The sequence below is a fragment of the Epinephelus fuscoguttatus genome, linkage group LG24, assembly GCF_011397635.1.
Source record: "Epinephelus fuscoguttatus linkage group LG24, E.fuscoguttatus.final_Chr_v1".
Classification (NCBI taxonomy): domain Eukaryota; kingdom Metazoa; phylum Chordata; class Actinopteri; order Perciformes; family Serranidae; genus Epinephelus; species Epinephelus fuscoguttatus.
The window spans coordinates 11462990-11482871 of NC_064775.1; positions in this window are offsets into that span (position 1 = coordinate 11462990).

A 19882-nucleotide genomic window follows, 5' to 3' on the forward strand; every position below is an offset into this window, starting at 1 on the left:
AATCTAAGTAGCAAATGTTAGCATGGTAAACATTACACCTGCTAATCGTTAGCATGTTAGTAGCATTTCTATTGTAAGCATGTGGCATGCAGACATTAGCATTTAGCTCAAAGCATAGCTGTGTAATACCTCACAGTCTTAACTTTCCTCCAAGCACAATTGCCAAAAACATCATACTTAGCATTGTTATTGTTAGTATTGTTTATTTAGTAGTAGTGATAAAATTAGCAGAGCAAGCTGATGTCTTTTTCCTCCAGGATTATCCTCCAGCTCTTCCCAGGGGAGTCCCAGGTGCCCCTTGGCCAGCTGGATGATCCACCAGAATGTCCTGGATCAGTCTGTGCAGAACACCTACAAAGGGAGGTGCACAGGGAGCTTCCTTCCAACTCAAATAATCTCAGCTGACAACACTACAGTCCGGTACAATGTCCACACTACTGCAGCTGCTCCCTCATATGAATTAGACCCTGGGACCTCAGACCTGGAAGTGCTGATCCACATCACATTCAGCCTACAAACTCCTCCAGTGCACATCAGTGATCACAGTTCGTTGGAGCCAGAAGGACAGTGTCATCGGCAAAGAGCAGATAACACCCTAATGTCAGTGAACTGGACTCTCTCCAGACCTCAGCTGCACCTTTAAATGTTACAGGGTGAAAAGTGCTTAAGGCCACTCCACCTTAAATGTGCTTCGCCTTAGTGCCAAGGAGACACAACTCTTGCTTGGAGGGACCAAATGCCTTTCAGCAGTGACCCTGGCAGTGTGTACTCCCATAGGATACATTGGGCAGCACAGTCACAGCCACACAGCCTTTTCCAAATCCACAAAAAAAAATATGTCGGTAAATTATGTGAGTCTCTGATTCACCAGGACCAAATATTGTAAACTAATTATTCCTCAAGTTAAAAACATCTTCTTAATGTTTCTCTACCTGTCTGCTCAATGAGAAATATGGAAAACAGAAGTAGAGAAGTAAAGCAGTGATGAACTGGTGTAGTCCCTGCACACAAATCATTTTACCCACATACTCTATGACTCTAAAGTACACAGGAGCTATGACATAGGCTGTTAGGTTAGTTTGATAAGGTGGGAGGCACAGTGTGTGTGTGTGTGTGTGTGTGTGTGTGTGTGTGTGTGTGTGTGTGTGTGGTAGGGAAATCAATATTTCATCTCATGGAGTGTTTATCTGAAGTAAATATCACTGATGGATGGTTAGAGATGTGGTGGGAGAATGCACATTACACTAACAGGTCAAGGTCACACACACACACACACACACACACACAGAAAAGAATGAGAATCCAGGAAAAGCTCATAAAGAAAGAGTCACACACTCACACTCTCACACACATGCATACTGTAATAGCAGTGGGTAACCCTTAGTAATCCCCAGCCTTCTCTGTCTCTCCCAAGCAGCTGTGTCGTTCCTCCCTCGTGCTTCTCAGTGTATGTGCACATGTGTGTGATCCCAGAGGGATTCCACAGCAGCATAGCTGACAGTGATGATAGCCGACAGATTATTACTCGCCGTGTGCACTCATCTGCACACATATAGACTAAACCGCCCCACTGTGTGCGTTCACACTCCAGATATGAAGGGTTGCCTCAGACTACCTCGGAGTGGTAAAATTTATTTTCAGTGATTTGTTGACAGATTTGCCGATCTTTGATGGCTAAATGCTTTTGAGCAGTTCTGAAAAAATTCACAAGATGGACTGGAATGAAACTGACTCCAACAGTGCTTTGATAAACAACCTGTGAGTGTGTGTGTTTGTGGGAGTGAGGGAAGGGATGTGGGAGGAATAAAAAATACAGTTGCAGTTCTACATGCATACATTCATACATACTTTACACACCATACATGTGACCAAACCTGTCAGTGACAGCATTACAGCGTGCACTGAGTATGACAAATGAAACCTCGGACGAAAAATTTAAACTGCAAAAACCTATCATGGCTGCTCTGCGGATGATCTCAGGGCTAAGAATTTAAAAGTAGACCAAATATTAGTAAGCTGATTAAACCCAAAACACAGCTAAGAGTCTAAAGCCATGCCAGTATCTCTATGAGGCTGCACCAAGACACAGGAATGCTCTAAGCTAAATGCTAATGTCAGCATGCTAACATGCTCACAGTAGCAATGGTGGGATTTTGATGTTTAGCTGTTTACCATTTTAGTTCAGCGTTCTAGCATACTAACATTTGCTAATTAGCACTAAAAGCAAAGTACAGCCAAGGCTGATGGGAACGCGATTAGTTTCATGGTTACAGAATGCTTCAGCATTGACTCTTTTTGTAGGACAATCCCGAAGTAAAAAATCACCCTGGTTCCCCTCGACTAAAAGCCAGTGGGATTGCTCCATTGGATTTTGGATCACTGCAGGAGCCAAGGTGTGTGGCAAACCTTTATAATACTCACATGGTTTGTTCAGCAAGATAATCTTCACAAATGAACACCACTTTTATGATTTTAGAATCAGAAATGTAATCGCCAGAACGTTCACTGGTCTCATTTAGCTTCTTGTAAGCAACCGCCTTTTTTAAGACATGTAAAAGCTTTAAAATCCACAAGTGGGGTATTTACTGACATATTCTGTTGTAGAGCAAAAGCGAAAATCTCTTAAGCTTGTGTTAACCACAGAATCCCATTTTAAAAAAACACTGACTTTGAGATTAGTAAATCCAGTCGTGCAAAAATGCAAACTCATTTCAAAAGCATTTGACAAATTAAAGTTTTGAACAGATGTACAATAGGGGCTAGACGAAAAGTTCGGAGATCACTGCACTTATTACAATTCATCCTATGGGCATCATGAATGGCTGTACCAAAATTCATGGCAGTTCATCCATTAAATCTTGATACAACTCACTCAAAAACACAAATGTGAACCTGCTGGTGATACAGGAGGGATATGATACAGATATAGATAGATAAATGATATATGGAGAAAGTATTCTACCAATGCTGGACAGAAAAACTACAGAAAACAAAATAAAAACCAATAACATATACAGAGGGTCCTGTAAGGCAATTGTTGAATGTTACCCCAGCTTCGGCTTAGCAAACAGACCATTAGCTAAGCTTTTTGCCCATGCTATGGAAGCCAGTAGGTCAGCCTGCACTGAAAGCCTGTTGAGCACAATTCCATCCACCCAACAAATCTCTATAAGCAGTCAGGAAATAGACCGTGACTCGGAGCCTGAGGGTTGGGAAAAGTGGGCTAGTGACAGTTGCTGGTCTGAAGCCCTGGAGTGGCAGGGGAACCTGGGGCAGGTGGGGAGAATGACTAACACTCACTGCGGCTTAAGTGACTGCTGTTGACATGTCTTTGAGCAAGGCAAAACACAGACTGAGCTGCCCAGAAGCAAGGAGGAGATAGCTTTTATGTGTGTAGCCCTTTCCCATGCAGGTACAAGATGGAGGCAGATGTAGTGGTGAGAACAATGAACAGAGTACGACAATAAAAGCAAGGCTGGAGCAAACTAACAAAATGACATGCATTAATTAAAAAGTAAAGCTGTGAAAAGTTTTGAAAAGAGGTTAATTTGAAAATATTAAAATGTCAAAATCAGCTCAGGATTTTATAAGAAAGTGGTTGTAGTGGTGTCTGCGTACCTCCCAGCTGTGTGTGTGAACGTGTGAAATTCCCGTCCCTGAGGCTACTGCAAGAGCTTGTTAAGACAAATGTGTTAATGAGGTTTAAAGAAGAGTTAAAGTTGACAATGTCTCGTCAGTTTCACTCCTCTCCTCTCTCTGGCACATCGAGGTGTTTGGTAGAAAAGGACCAGAAGGGATTTTTAGAGAAACGTGGTGAAGAAAGAATTACTGGTAATTAAAGGTAAGCACGTAGAATCCTGAATGCAAGCTACTCGCACTGATACTGTATCTAACAGCAGTGGAGCCTTTCGTAGAAACCAGAGTCATAATCTGTATCAGAGATTAAAACTGTGCTATGGGCCTTAATCCTTCCCGGGGCGCATACACACACTGATGAAGCCCAGCAGCATAAATCCCACTTAGGCTGCTCTAAAGCACGCTTTAATTGAAAGCATTCCACATATTTAAAAAAAGGTGGCTGTCACACTGCGGCCTCCATCAATAGAGAACAGAACAGTGTGTGGATGCTATGGAAATGTATCTGGGATCAAGATGAGACAGACTGAGAAACAACAGCTACTGTGCTGGAGCAATATTCAGTGTTAAACTGCTACGTGACGTGCATGCATAGCTGTGTACATTTATTTATTTCAATGCAAAAGCTACAGCATGCACAACAAATCTCACACACAAAGGTCCAAAGGCATTCATTTCTGTTCTTTGCCCTTTTATTACCCTGCGTTGTCTTCTTTTGACCTTTCCATGACCTCTCTATCCACTCTCCCTCTCGCCCGAGGTCATCCCCGCTGCACAGCTAACATGCACGCTGACACCGAAATGGACCATTAAGCGTGTGGCTTCACAAGATTGAGCTCCCCGTCATCACCTGACTCCACAGATTAGGTGATAGTGAAATTGAGTGCCAGGGTTAAATCAAGTTGTAGGCTGGTTTGGCTTGTTTGTAGCTGGGCGCCGTGTGCCTGGGGCCACGGAGATGGAGCTCGTGAGTAACACCCGCTGTATCTTTAAATAAATCAGAAAAGTGCTGAGAGCAGAATGAGATTTAATACACAGCGGGCAGGGAACACAACAGGAGTACAACCTGAAACGCCAGGATTCAGCCTCAGCGTCAACTCTGAAAACAGCATAATTACAAAGGTGGGTGTGTCGGATTACACTTGTTGCCAATTAGCAGCAGTGAGGTGTGACAATTATAATGGCCCCAGATTTCACAGTTACATAAGCAGTCAAAATGGCAGTAAGCTATCAACACCAGTGCCGAACCCAGCACATTTGGCACCCTAGGAACCCCCAAACCCAATTTCCGCCATTTTTTTTTCCGACTGCACTGCTTTTGCTTTGCTTACTCTAATGCATTCCACATATAATCCCTTCTAGAGCTGCATAATATGTCAAAAATTTACCTTCATCAACATGCATCATAAAGGTATCGCCTCTGATAAAGGACCTCTGATAAAAAGGGTATCACACACTGCATGTCAATATATTTGGCCAATCAGATGGAGCCCAACTGCCCCAGAGGCCCAGATATAGATACAAGGGAGTAATTGTGATGGACCAATCTGTGCTGAAACAGTGGTGTCAGGTGACTGTAGGCCAAGTTTTGAAAGTATTTCTCATGTCACAGAAACTGCTGAGAGCAAAACTTGTGTTTTGGATGTTATTATCATACTGTCCGTGATGTGTCTGTGTTTAAGTTCTGGGTCTCTGCACAGAGACAAGCGGGGAGATTCGTGGACAACTAAAGCCACTTAGACACAAGCCGGGGCTTGCCGAGGAGAGGGTGTATGATGTTGTAAGACCCAAAACACCCAATGACCCCAGGATACATCACTGATGATGTGTCTAAGGTGCACCAAGAGGTGTTTGCTAGAACTGACAGAAGTGCTGTAATGACTTGTGAGTGAACATGGTGTTTTTTCCCCTGATAATGCTACAATGCCATAATGTGACTGTGCTACTGATCGATATGGTCTCGACTCATGTTGATGATGACCTGATTTTTTTTACCATCCAGACAAAGCGGAGAGAAAGTTGAAAACACATATTTACCGATGGCCACCATTTTCTTACTGTATATATCGTATATTTTGCACAAGACCCATTTTGTTGTTGTTTCCTGTTTTGTTTTTAGTCTCAATAAGCGAAAAAATAAAACATAAAAGCTCTTCTCAGGATGAAACAAAATAAGCATATTTCTCAAAATGCTGAAGTATCAAATTTATACAGAAACGTATTTAAATTTTTATGTTTTTTACTGCTCTTAACTCAGCTCAAGATGTGTTTGTATAATGTTTTGTACATAGACTGTACATAAAGATGTATATGGAGTCTTAACTTTTAGATACATTTTCATGTAGCATCAAACAAAAGTTTAAAAGTACAATTTGTCAAAAAACAAATTTTATCCAGACCCACTCAAACGTCCACCTGTGGGTCCCGGGGACTCACTACATTGAAAACCTATCAACCTCACTGCATTTCATTCATTGTCTGAGGTCTATTTTAGCAGTCAAACCTACAGCACAAAGACATTAAACGGTCTGCTTCAATATTTGTTCATTTATCACAAGTCATATTGTCATCGCAATATTATGAACACCTTATAAGGTGAACTTTGTCACCAGGACTAAAGGTGGTGGCCCGATTACAGACTGACCGTCAGACCGCATTAGAACACATTATGTTCAATATTTCTGAATGTAAAAGATATGGGTTTTTTTTTCTGTGTGTGTGTGTGTGTGTGTGTGTGTGTGTTTAGGGAGATCTGCCTCTGTATAACCACATAGAAAATATTGAAAATTCTAAAATAATAAAAATGTATTTTAACTTTCAAAGCAGTAAAGCAGCATGCATGCATCAAAATTGTTCAGCTGCTTTAAACTGAAATTTACCAAAGGTAGTTTTGGAGTGCTCATGGTTAAAGTGTGTTGTACAGACCCTGTTCTTCATGTGATTGTGTTAATTATTTTCCAGTTTTATCAGATTTTCCCTTTCTTCTTCGTTTATCTGACAGTGAAGACTGAAAGTTACCCCAATGCTGGAGGAAGGCTTTAGATAACAATATATACCTTGCCTATTTTAAAATTTATCTCAAGGTCTCCCTGATTATTTGTAAGACCATCTTGCCTGAAGGCAAAACAGTCTTTAAAATCTCTTCTTCTAACTTTCACATTACTCTAAAGCCTTTATTATTCAAATTCACCTTCAATATTATTGGATGTGTGCATATTTTATTCTCCCTACTTTGTCTGTTTGTTCACGGCATCCTTTTTTTTTGCATAATTGCTGATATATCCTTTTGGGTTTTTTTTTTTTTAGTTTTCTTAGTTGTTAAGTAGTTTTGTAACTTTCTTATAAAAGGCCCTCTACTGATATTCATTATTGATATATTTATTATGAGGCAAGCATGGTAGAACATGGATTTCTGCAAACATTAAGTAGATGATGGGCAATATGGGCTTGTGATGTTTCCCTGCTGTGACAGCATGCCACAGCACAGGAGAGGGCAGGCATGATTTAAATGAAAGGAGCCCAGACCTGGCAGTCTGTTGATATCTCAAGATGATAATACACAGGCATAATTGCCTTTTGTGATGAAATCAGTTGAGGGACTGTCAGCCCTGGGCTATCTGACAGACCGTCTGCTCCTGCATCACACAGAAAAACCTCAGGGGCACAGACTGTATGGAAGCTGTAGACATTTCATTTTCAAAAGGTATATGCTGTATTTTGAGGAAATATTCCACGGCATTGCTCCATTACAGCATGTTTACACTGATTACTCTAACATACAACATGTCACACTCAATAGCCTCAATAAAACTCTTATTCAGTCATGTTTTTATCTTTAGTAGAGAAAAAAGAAATAAATAAAAGCAGTAAAATTGGGATTGTGCCATTCTGGTGAACATGTGTGTGTACTGTAAAAGCCAAAGTGGGCCAATGCATCAAAGTCCATTTATTTTATAAAACTGTACAACAATCCACAGTCTTATTTGCTGCTCTGAATATAGATTTCCTGCCAAAAAATAAAAAATGTGGTTTGTTTTCAAACTGCTTTCCTCATAAAAGGTACAAATTCCCTGCCTGCCAGCTCAAAGCAAACTCAGGATTTTCAAGTCAAGTCCAGGTTAAAACTTGGCAAGTAATCATGACATCAACTTGTCTTTTTGTGTAGTTGTGTTGTTGAGTGTTCGGTTTTGTTCCAGTCTGCTTGAATGTGTTTGTGTTGCAGCATCAAAATGTCAAGATGTGTGTTTGGTTGGCAGAAGCGATATCACAACAACAGACCCAAGTTCTAAAGAATTCCAACAAGATCATGACCGTTTCAGAGCAACTGTGATTCGCTTTAATAAGTGTTTTAACTGGTGACTCAGCCGAATGTGTCGTGGTTGCTCTTAGTAACAGCAGCTGTTGAAACACAAATAAAACATGCAGGTGTCCTGTTAAAGCTTTCAGTTTTAAGTTAGTCAATTTAAAATACATACTCATCTGTCTGATTATTATCTATGCCAAACATTTAGGTAAGTTACTACGACCAAGAAAAACTGAAAGTCACCAACGGCGTCTATGGCTGCAGGCTTTTAAACATGTTGACGATCACTGGAATGAGGACGTGATTCAAAATTCTCACGCAAAAGTAAGACAGAAGCAGAATTTATGTTTGCATAACAACTATGGCCCAATCCCATTTCTACCCCTTAAAATCTTCCACTTGGTATTGAGTGCCCTCATTTGCAAGATAACCCTTGATGAGGGAAGTGAGAAATACTAGGGTAGAGATCTTTTCCTAAGAAATGAGACACCACTTCATGCAAATCGGTGCTGCTGACGTGCAGGCATACATCACACGTAGTAGCGACGCATGATACCGGTAGGTGGGTATTTCTAGGGGAAGTGTGGGTATTGGGACAGGCCCTATAACACCAAGCTCTGAGCTCTGCTAACTAGCAAGCTAACAACACACCCTGCCATGCCGGTGCAATTCCCTGTTAGGACGTAGCCTTGTATATAGTGGTCTTGGGCAGGGAGAATTAAACATACGCGTCGGCAGCGCTTAACAAATGCAATAACATGCATTAACCACCCCTGTTATGTGGTGGCTGATCTCATCGTCTGCTTGGAGGCCAAGGAGCTCCCGGACTTTAGTGTTTTCCCAATTTGCTGACATTTTCGGCAGCTGCTAACTGCTACCAGCTACTTTTTAAAATCTTCCCCGGTGGGTCCTACGCACAACACGTCAAAACGTGTCTTCTTTTGTGCCTTTTATACAGAAAGGCGAGGCGGCATAATTCTAGCCTTTAAGAGGCAGTGTAAAAGGGGCTAATGTTATGGTATTTAATGTTCTGCACGTGACCACAGAGATCACAGTTGTAAGCATGTAGTCACTTACATGAACATACAGAATTTTTCGCCGGTATACACGCTACGTTTCTCTACCAAATATGCGTAAATGTGTGGCCATATTTTAAACTGCAACATATTAATTTATTGTTTACGCGATCTATCTAAGCCCATCGAGGGACTGGTATAAACACACGTATAGTACATCAGACACTACTGCTCCAACTGTCAGTGTTTCTCTAAACTTGTCTCTTACGAATAAATTAATAAATTAAACTAAACTTTACTGAAGCTATATGGGAACATAGTTTGACAGCGCTATGCTGCTGTAATGTGAAAACATTACAATTAAGCCTCTGTTTCTCGCTATATAAGCTCTCTGGAACCACAGTGCGCTCAAACACCTTTCATTTTGTGAAAACAGATGCCTGAGCAATTACACACAACAATTTGTGCTCTAATTAACTCTGATTTTTGGCAGTTTTGAGAGCTGGAACAATTTTCTATTAGTACTGCTACTCACAATGAGGAAACAGGCCTGTTAATTAAATTGCTTTAGTTACATTAAAATCAATTATAAAAATATGAGCTCAGGATAAGAAAAATACTTGTCAAGGTCAAGATGAATATAACTCGACAGTGGAGAGAGCTTAAGTCTCCGATGATTCCCTAACATGTGTCTGTGCCTGATAAGTATCAAAAGCTAGAGCCTGTTCTCACATAGGTAGAGAATGTGGTTACAAAAGCCTCTGAGATTCACCATACGCGCTGTGATCTCTGATTACAGGAGAAAGCCCACTGCATATCAGGATCTACAAATCTGGCGGTGGTTAAAATGAAACTCTCTCGCTCAAAAAATGTCAGATGAAGAGGAGAGGAATGGAGCCAGACATAAAAACAGATAGCAAATAGTCATTTTAGTACCAGGCATGCAACAGTGACAGAGGTTGATTTTTCACATTATTTTAAGGTTCAGTGATTACAACGACAATCACCACTGCGAGGAGTTTGACCTTGTGCACTCTTGATGATCATCAGTAGATCAGATGGTGCATTAAATTAATTTTGGGAATATAAGTGTCTGTTTTACACAGGTTGGAGGAATATATTAGCATGATAATACATTCAGAACAGTATGGCGAAGTGTGTGGTTTTCATTAACATTCTGTGCATTCGTCACATTGTGTGAGTGTAGTGGAGCGAAGCGAATGTTTCATATTAGAAACAGTTCATTTGTCACAAAATGATTGGAGGATGACTGCCTGTCAGGTGAGACAGAAAGAAAAACATAAGGACTTAATCACCTCTTATACCCTGAGAGAAAAAAGCTAATATAAGGCCACGGCAGGAGGGAAATTTTATAAACTTCATATTCTCTGTCAGTGTTGTTGCTGTCAGTAATCTGTGTGAGTGTATATGGATCTGATTGCACAAACAAATATCTAAACCCCAAATACCATACATGCTAAAGAAATTATACTGCCACCTGGTCAAATGTTAAACATGTCAGCTTTTAAATTCAAGAACTTTAGCTCTACACTATCAAAACAATAATGCGCAATTATGTTAAATATGACTATGTGCAACAAGAGAATCTACAGACTCATTGACTCTGAGGCAACATTGCGATTTGTGGCTTCTAGGGCTGCCCCCTAATAGTCGACCAAATGTTCGTCAGCCAGAAAGGTCATTAGTCTGCAAGATTTTGCATTCTGCAAGTTGATCATGTTAGCGCAGGGCTACCCAGAGCTTTACATCTGTCCCATGGACGATAGGCTTACACACTTATAAACAGCTCCTAGAAGAAGATCGGCTTCTAATTTCCAGGGCTGGTTCCTGCGGTTTTTCCACAGGCTAGTTAATAACATGTCGGGCAGGAAATCCAAAGTGTGGGATCATTTTGAGAAGGTGAAGGACGAACCCAAGGTGATATGTAAACTCATCTTCATTGGTCGACTACAAACATGACGTATCATCTGAAACATGGAAGTAGCTACATGCCCATTAGCCCACAGCGTCATTAACAGGCGGCTCGCTCAGTGTGTGACGTGCACTTGTAGATAAAATATAGGCCTATATTAATGAAGGGTCATTAGTACGGTTTGTATTTCTCTGTAATGTAGCACAGTGTTAACAATGTTACTGATACTATTCTTTCTCACACCTTCAACTCAAACCATTGTGTTGCCCTGCCCAAAATCTAAAATTTAATAATTAAATTAATATTGTAAACGTGCGGGTGACTAGTCGACTAATGGCCCGAAATGTCGACTAGGAAAATTCTTAGTCAGGAGCAGCCATAGTGGATTTACAAATATGTATGACATGACTTTACCGGGGCTCTTGAAAAACCACCACACAAGAACATCATTATGTTGATTCTTTAAAACCCTTGATTATGTTCGACATTCTTCTATCTCCAATTCCAGTGTTTGTTTGTTTTGTGTTCTCATTCTTTGCTGTCTATTATGGAAGCCCATTTCCGTCAGGGTGATGAACAAGGAGTACTTTGCTCAGCCTGCTGCCCCTGCAACCTTGAAAATGGATGGATGGATGAATGATGTACAAACATTTCCTGGATGTCATTATATTGAGAAACTTTCTTACAGTAATGACTTATTTAAAACAAAATTTTCTCAAAATAAAGAGAATCTTTCTCAAAATAATGAGGTTGTATATCAAATTAGAAAAAAAACTAATTGTTTTGACATACAAAGTCATCATTTAGAGAAAGTTTCTCATTATAATGACTTACAGGGTCTGTAATTTTCTTTTCTTGGCAGAAATTGGCTTTCGTAGGTCAATAATATCTTTGCATACCAATTAAATATACTTAAGGTATGTTTAGGGTTGGGGCAACGAAAACACAAAATATTTTTTGTGCAATTTCCCACCACAGTACTCTAATTAAACATAAAACATTCAACTTCTGAAACAATGAAATGTCTGTATTTTAATGATGAATATGTGATGGAGCTTCATCTGCTTATGTTAAGCTTAATTAATCTTGACAACATGTACTCTTTCAACGGCAGCAGCTGGAGGCAGCAACATCTGGCAGCAAGCGCAAACATTTTCAGAAAACACACATTCTGTTGTCACACTTCCAGCACGCTGCGGTGGTGTGTATAACCACATTCAACTCACTCCACACATTCCCTGCATGGTTACAAAAGTAATGCACCAATACTGGGGAAGCAGCCAAGTAAAGAACTGAACACAGATCAGCATCTGGCAGAGCGTTTTCTTAAGGCACACTAAAATGTCTTTCAATGTCTAAACAGTGGCAAACAATGTACTGCAAGGTGAGTCAATGCTACAGTATAAAATTCGAAAGGATTCCTCAAACCCCATGGTATCTGTTTAGCAGTCTTATTAGGCTTACAGAATAATTATGTACAGTGAGTGTTGAGAGGACCAAGCAGAATAAACACTGTTTTGATGAAGTCTCAAAACCACTGACAACCCTGTTTTCTCTCATTTTCTTGTGTTGACCAGGTCTCCCTTGAAAGCTAGCCCAATTTCAAAGGAACTAACATGCATACAAAGAAATCAAATGAGAATAAAGCGTGATTTTTAAAAAGTAAGAGTGTTGTAGTACTACAAACACGCACTGGGAATACTTTTGGCTACAATGGGCTTTTCTAGTTCAGTAATTGGATGGATGACTTGGAGCCTGTAGAGCTTACCTCACTGTGTTTATGCTGTGGTTACTATGCTAATTAGCGGTAAACATGCAGCTGGTAACCACCCTTCTGATTGTCTTGTGTTGTTTTGTGTCTTACATTTAAAAAAGCAGCTTTTCCTACAGCACTCATGCATTGGTAACTGCTGTTGAAAGCAATACTCCCCTCAAGGCTCTCCACTGGAGCGATGTGAGTCTGTGAGTGTTGGTGACTCTCTTGGGTATTATTATGACCATGTTTGAGTATTCGAGTCATATGGCTGAACAGTGTATGGAGTCGACTTCAGTTACTGAGGGCTGGCTTTAATTGAAAGAACGCCACTGGTGTTGAGGCCACTTAGGGTTTCTAATTATCTTACACCACAATGACAATGAGAGCAGTCGTTTCACACCAACTGTGATATAAGAGTAGTATTTATTTCTCCGATCCTCCTGGGCTTTTGAAAGGATTAACCCTGTCAGTGGTTCAGGACTCGTGCCAAGAATCAGAGGTTCTTGTTTCTCTATTAACCCTGATTAAAAGCGCGATCAAGGATTTACAGACACATGGCAATTCTACTGTGCCACTGGAGAAAAACACTGACTATAATAAGTGTATTTGCTTTCGGCAAAACAGACATTTAACTTTTATTATGAACATTTTTTGGGGGGGTGGGGGTTCTACGTTATTTTTTAAGAAACCTTATGCAAACTTGAAAATGTTCAGCCTGTTAACATGCCAACTGACAGTTCAACTGAATACAGTGTATACACTTTCACTGCTATTACTACAGCTAAAATTTCAAGTACCTCTATCACTTACTTGTCGACTGACACTTTAATCGCATTCACCTACTCTTCAACTGCTTTTATCTTATTCCACAACTTACATTTCAAGTGTGTTCATCTCTTACTTCCCAACTTAAAGTTCAACTGCTTTCATCTCTTACTCCACAACTGACATTTCAACAGCTGTCATCTCTTACTCCTCAGCAAACATTACAAACTGCTTTCATCACTTTAAATGACCATTCAACTGCTTTCTTTTGTCACATGGTTACTTATATTTAAACAGTATTTTTCTTTAACTGACATTTCAACTACTTTCAGCGCTCACAATTAAACCAATACTTCAGACCCTTTTAAGTCTCGGGTCTTCACCTTTGAGCAACTGCACCAACTACTACAACTACAACCTTGACTGTTTCAGTATTTTAACTATTTAAATTTTCTACAGTGAGCACATGCGTGAAGTTTCTTCAGAAAACACTTCCTGTTCTAGTCTACACACGTCTTTGTTGTGTCAAAAGGATAATAATATTTTGATTGTATATCACATCCTTGCCTTTGTTTTCCATCTGCTTCATTCAAACTCAGACTTCATTTTCTACAGTAGTTTGTTAGATGTTTCTTCTTCATTATTATTATTAATATTTAGACATAAATACCCTACAGGTTTTTATATTGACATCTATTGACCATCTCACAGTTTCCTTCAGGTGGCTGTATATCTATTCACTGAATGTCTGCTGACACCGTGATGCTTTAAATGCTTTGCAACAAAGACTTAAATTGTAAACTAGATTAACTGCAACATTTAAAGGCACCTTGACTGTCTCACAAAGCACTTTGTAAATTTTGTTTTAAAAATAGTGCTTCATAAAGTTTATTATCACAGTATTCTATGACGGGCTTGTGTGTTGTTGTGTGTAATGTTTCCATCTGTATCCCTCTCACTGCCTCCCTGTCGTCCTCCTTGCTGTCTTAATAAAACCTTTAAAAAGGATAGCACAAGGCCCAGTCTGAATCACAATCATCTAATTTACCAAGGAACCAGGAAATGGATAGCAAATTGTGTCAGGGGTGTGAGGTACTGCTATTTTGACAAACCTGCAATTTCACAAGCGTAGTGACATAAATGCACGGAGAACAGGACATCCTCTAATAAGGTAAGGCGGACTACTGCACATGCCTGCAAGCAGCAATGATTTGGGTCTCGACCCCATCATCATGTCCACTTAAAAAGAAAATAAGTTCACAGAAAAACAGCCTGAAATAGCTCAAATTTCCATCTCTGGGGAATATCTTTTGATACATATGCAAGATCAAGAAATACTTAATAAACTTTCTCTTGTCTCTGACTAAAACATTTAGATATATGAAAATTAACTGAATGAGGAATATTTTTGAACCAGTAAATCCACCTTGAAAGCTGCTGGGTCTGCAGCCCTCCTGGACTCAGTCTCTGCTTTTTATCCAGGCTCCAGAATAACCCAATCTAAGGTAAGGCCTGCCCACTCTCCTCGACAAAATGGGATTTTATTTGCTGTTAGTTTTTTCCCCATCAAAAATAAACATTTGTATTTCCGTCCGCGGAAATGTCAGGGGGATTTATGTGGTCCCTGTTTTGTGTCGGTGGCCTATTTAATGCTACAGTGCACACCCCTCACAACCTGAAATGAAAGCATGGCTCTTTATGTAGCCAGCCATGTTTGCTGCCAATCACACTGACGAGTATTCCAAATTCAGATTCTCAGATAGCGTATGTTTGGAAATGTATTTCCAGGTATTGATATGAATCATATCTCCAGTCTGTCATAACCTGAATTAGAGCCACTGAAGAACAACAGCAGCAAGTGTGAAGAAAAGTGTGACTCAGGCCTCACCTGAGTAAAAAGTAGTACTGGGGACTGTAGTGCCACTTGGTGGATACATTTTCAAGGACTACGACGCCCTCTGTAAACACAGCATGTAGCATGAGTACTATGAAGTCTAAGAGTTGTAGCACAAGGACATGTACACAGAGACGGACATGCAGACAAGCCTTGTTACAAAATTGTTCTTAAGAGTACCCAGATTTCATTCAGCCTCCTTTCTCAGAATCCAGAGTATTAGTCCCTCTGTGTTTGGGCATCGTACCATCTGCCTGCTGCTTTTTCCTATTTGGATCCTCTTGTTATTCAGTCATCTCCACTTTCAGATATTAAGCCTAAGAAACACCCAGCAGTAATCTCTGTGATCTGAGTTTCAGGTTCTTGGAATAAATCCTGTCAGATAAAGGTAGGGTTTAAGAGAAACCATCTAAAGAGTATTTTTTTAACTGAAGGTAAAGCTAACGTCAGTTGCATGATTTGACTGAGCCAGCACTGACAGGTCACCGTTCACCTTCAGCTGAGACGATCCCCATCTGGCTCAGCTCTGTCCTGCACCACTTCTTGGCCTAATCGGGGCTAATTTTAAACCAATCTTTTTGGGAAATTGAATTAAACATTTGATAGCGTCTTCTCGCCATCCCCCCTCCCCAAAGACACCCAGCAGCATAGCTGAGTGAAGAATCTATTCCATCACATGTCTGCTTCTCTGCCTTAACACTTTAATGCAATGGCAGGGGGAAATATTTCCTCAATGAGAGACGGAGATTTGTTAATGAGCCATATCCACTGTGGAGAGGAAAGCACAGCGACTGGTTTGAGCTCGGTCCAATCAGCTGAAGACCAGGGCTTTCATTTATTCAGGCATCTCAGAATCCATCCTTGCTCTTCAAACGTGCTCACTGCATTTGCTATTCTGCCGAGTTAATTGTGGCTTTTACATATTTGACTGTCTGATACCATTTAGCAGAGGCTAACAGTTATCATTTTATAGAGCTAACAGAGATGAGCACTGGAACCACAGTGCTCAGAGATGACTCAGAACACAGCAATTTTGCATTGCTTGAGGCTATGTCAGAACACTGACATTTCAAAATACAACATATTAACACTGCAAACACAAGTGATGAAGCTTATTAAGTCGAAGTGGGGAATGTGCACTGATCACGACCGAGCAACTATAGAACAAAGGTGTAATTCAAAGTAGAAGTTGGAATGAGAGCGATTAAAGGGCACATGAAGGTTTAGTATGATGCAGAAAAAGAATATGTGACAATATTTAATGGAAAGCTAATTATGCCTGTGGACTAAACAAGACAACAACGTCATTCACATTTTTTGATTCAACACAAAAGTGCGTAAGTGCACCAAACAACACAACCACAGTACCTTTGTATAGCTCACTCAAAGGTGACTCATTATTTTGGCAAGATTACTAAAAAAAAGCTGCAGCCTATGAAGAAATGACAACTGTGGCATTTTCGTACCACAGTGCTAAGTGTACGAGTGATAAAGACTTTGTCATTTTCAAAAACCACACAGCACTCTGGATCTAAGTGACGACGCTGAGATTCTGGGTACTTATTTTCCAGGGACCACAAAATCGTTTAGGTTTGGAGTTTGAAAAGTGACTGTAGCATTTTTTTTAAAGGTACACCCATGGCAAGAGAGTAGATTTAAAAGTGTTCATCAATAAAGAAATCTTTCTAGCTAGCTTTCTAGCTCATTTAATCAAGGTTGAAGTCTCGAAAGGAATCAAGTTTAGTGCATCTTCTCCTGATTGTACATGATCTTTGTACCAGACATGGAACCATAGAAAAAATAGTTCCTAACTATATTCAGACTAGTTTTTACGAAACCAACTAGGTTCTATGTTAAACAGATTTTTATGGCCCAAAATGGGAAAACAACAATGGGTTCCAAGTTTCTAGGTTCTGCATAGCATATAATGCTAACCTGGAAAAGTTTGCTAGCTCTATTTTGGTGTAATTTGACACTGGCTACGGTTTGGTTTGGTTAAATTTTGCTCTTTGTCTGTCTATTGTTAATATCTATTGAAATCGTTATCACAAATTAATCTAAAACTTAATGTATTTAACTACCTGAGTTAGGTAAGTGAGGTAGCTGAGATGGTAATGCTACTGCTCCGCTAAGCTAGTTAGCATTTTCAGGGGTTTAGAGTGCTTTTTTCCTCTGTCATGATTAAGACCCAACCTACTATGTAGACATAGCCTCATTTCATTATGTTGAATTAAGAACCGTAATACCAATATATGGCTTTGTTTCAATCAATAGTTTTCAATTACAGATAACAGCTAGCAAAAATGAGTCGGCTAGTAACACGGTTCTTATCTTAGAAAAGGGTAGCTGTGGCTCTCGTATTCATCTGTCTTTTTAGCAAATGTTGTAGTTACTCCATGTTTTCTCAGAAATTCTCTACTTCTATGGCATAATAATTTTTATATTGACCAGATATGTAGTTACTGTGTTTTGGCTTTGTAGACCTTTTGGATTAAATGTTATGCCCCTGAGACCCCGTGGCCTCGTATGAGGACATCACATTTTGGGTTTACTTGACAATGAACACTTTATTCTACTTAATTTAGACTTGTTGTTCTTATTCATGGACACTTTTTGTGTCATCTAGTGGTAGTAAGAGCACAATATACTGATCCATGTAAAAACAAGATGGCAGCCATCTCTGCCAAGTCAGTCTGAAGCCGATACCTTTTAGCAACAGCACCAAGCTATGACGCTGTTAATTAGGAAGTACTCATTTGTAGACATCGTCTCGTTTGAGGACATTGGGACTGAAGTATCATTTACCATGTTGAGTTTTTTTTATACTTATTGGGTCCTCCTGATCCCAAATAGCTAGGGAAACATTAAAAATGCTTACCAAACAAAAGTTCATAAGAGGATCAATATACTCATCTACATAATGCCATCTAGTAACTGTAACTAGAGCAGTGAAGAAATTTTTTGACGGAGTGAATTATATGTAGTAAGAAATCTGAATCCCTCTGGAGCTCTGATTTTAAGTGGGTGTACAAGCAGCAGCAATTGCACGAGCAAAGATTCAGTTCACCTGTTGTAGCTTCTCTGATCTGCCTCCATTATAAGTCCGCCTGACAGGGCAGCTCGCAGACATGTCCATGTTGCGCCGGCTCGGCTCTTCCTCGCACTTAAATGCACCCAATTTTGACAGAAGTAGAAGGCGCCATCGCTTAATTTAGACAGGCCTTTCAGTGATTCTGCTCTACGAATGATTCAGGGCACTTTGCCACTGCCACAGCCATTATGCCGTGCGACGACTGAGGACAAGACGTGGAGCAGAGTCCACATTTGCATGACCCTCAGCCGAAGATCAGAAATAGTCGTGGATATGTCAGGGCTATTATTCTGAGCAGAGTTGTTCATGGTGGATAAACAGCTAAACAGAGGAGACTTTATGCTCGTTATCACTGGCTCCGACTCTGTTAGACAAAGTGACCTGACCATTCTCCACATTTTAACACTCACTTCCTTCTTCTTTTCTCTCTTTGGATGAAGACACAAACATCAATTTAAAATTATTTAAAAAATAAGAAAAAGGCTGTGTTCTTAAAGCCTCAAGAGGTAGTGCTTTATATTCAAGGCTACACAAATCATGTCTTGAAGCCATTCAAAGCTCTACTTGAAGCCCTTCCAAACACGGACTGCACCAAAGACTTTGTTCAGAGTTGGACTGAATGCATTTCAGCTCTTGACAGAAGTTGCTGGGTTGCCAGTCAAAGAATTTCAGGGAGAATGTAGTATCTCTGAGGAGCCATTACTCTGAGGGAAAACCTACTAAAACCGCAACACAATTTCTCTCCCAGTAAGTTTTAGGGAGTGATTCAGTGAAATGTGTGAAGTGAAAAGCTGTCGAGTGTGAGCGCGTTTAAGGGCGAAAGGAGGAGGGAGAATCAGGATGCTGTTAAAAGTTGCAATCACGTCTGTTGCTGTAGGTCATTGTGGTTGAGTTTCTGCCTCACAAATGACCTCTTGTCATCGTTCTGTCCTATTTTTTTGAGATTTTTCACGATGGTCAGGTCATTATGAACTGCGCTAAGCTATTTTCTTGCCACGGGGTGACCAATAAATGGGCTGGCTAAAGCAAAGCTGCTCCAGTTTTCACTTTGTTGCTGTGAAAGTTTCGCCTTATTTTGCTATCAGGACGGAGCAAAGAATGTACAGTTACATGGTGAAAGCTTTACAGAAATGTGAACTGTAAAAGGAGCCATGGTAGATACGTATTTGTTACTGGGAATGGCAGATGCTGCTCACTGCTGGGTGAATTAATCTCTCTCACACACATTTCTGTTACTATTATTACACTCTCTATTACTTATTCAATGCATATCATTATGGCTTTGATCAAATATGTAGCGACGGCATTGATTCCCCTGACGCATATATTCCAGGTCCTAACCTGTTCTAACGTGCAAAAATATGAGTGTAAATAATACAAGTAATTTCTCAATGGAATCTCTGCTTTTCAGCTGCAGTGAAAGCCAGAGCTGTGTCCTTTAAAGCCCACCCTCTACTGTCACGTCACTGTGTTCTGACAGGGAATAGT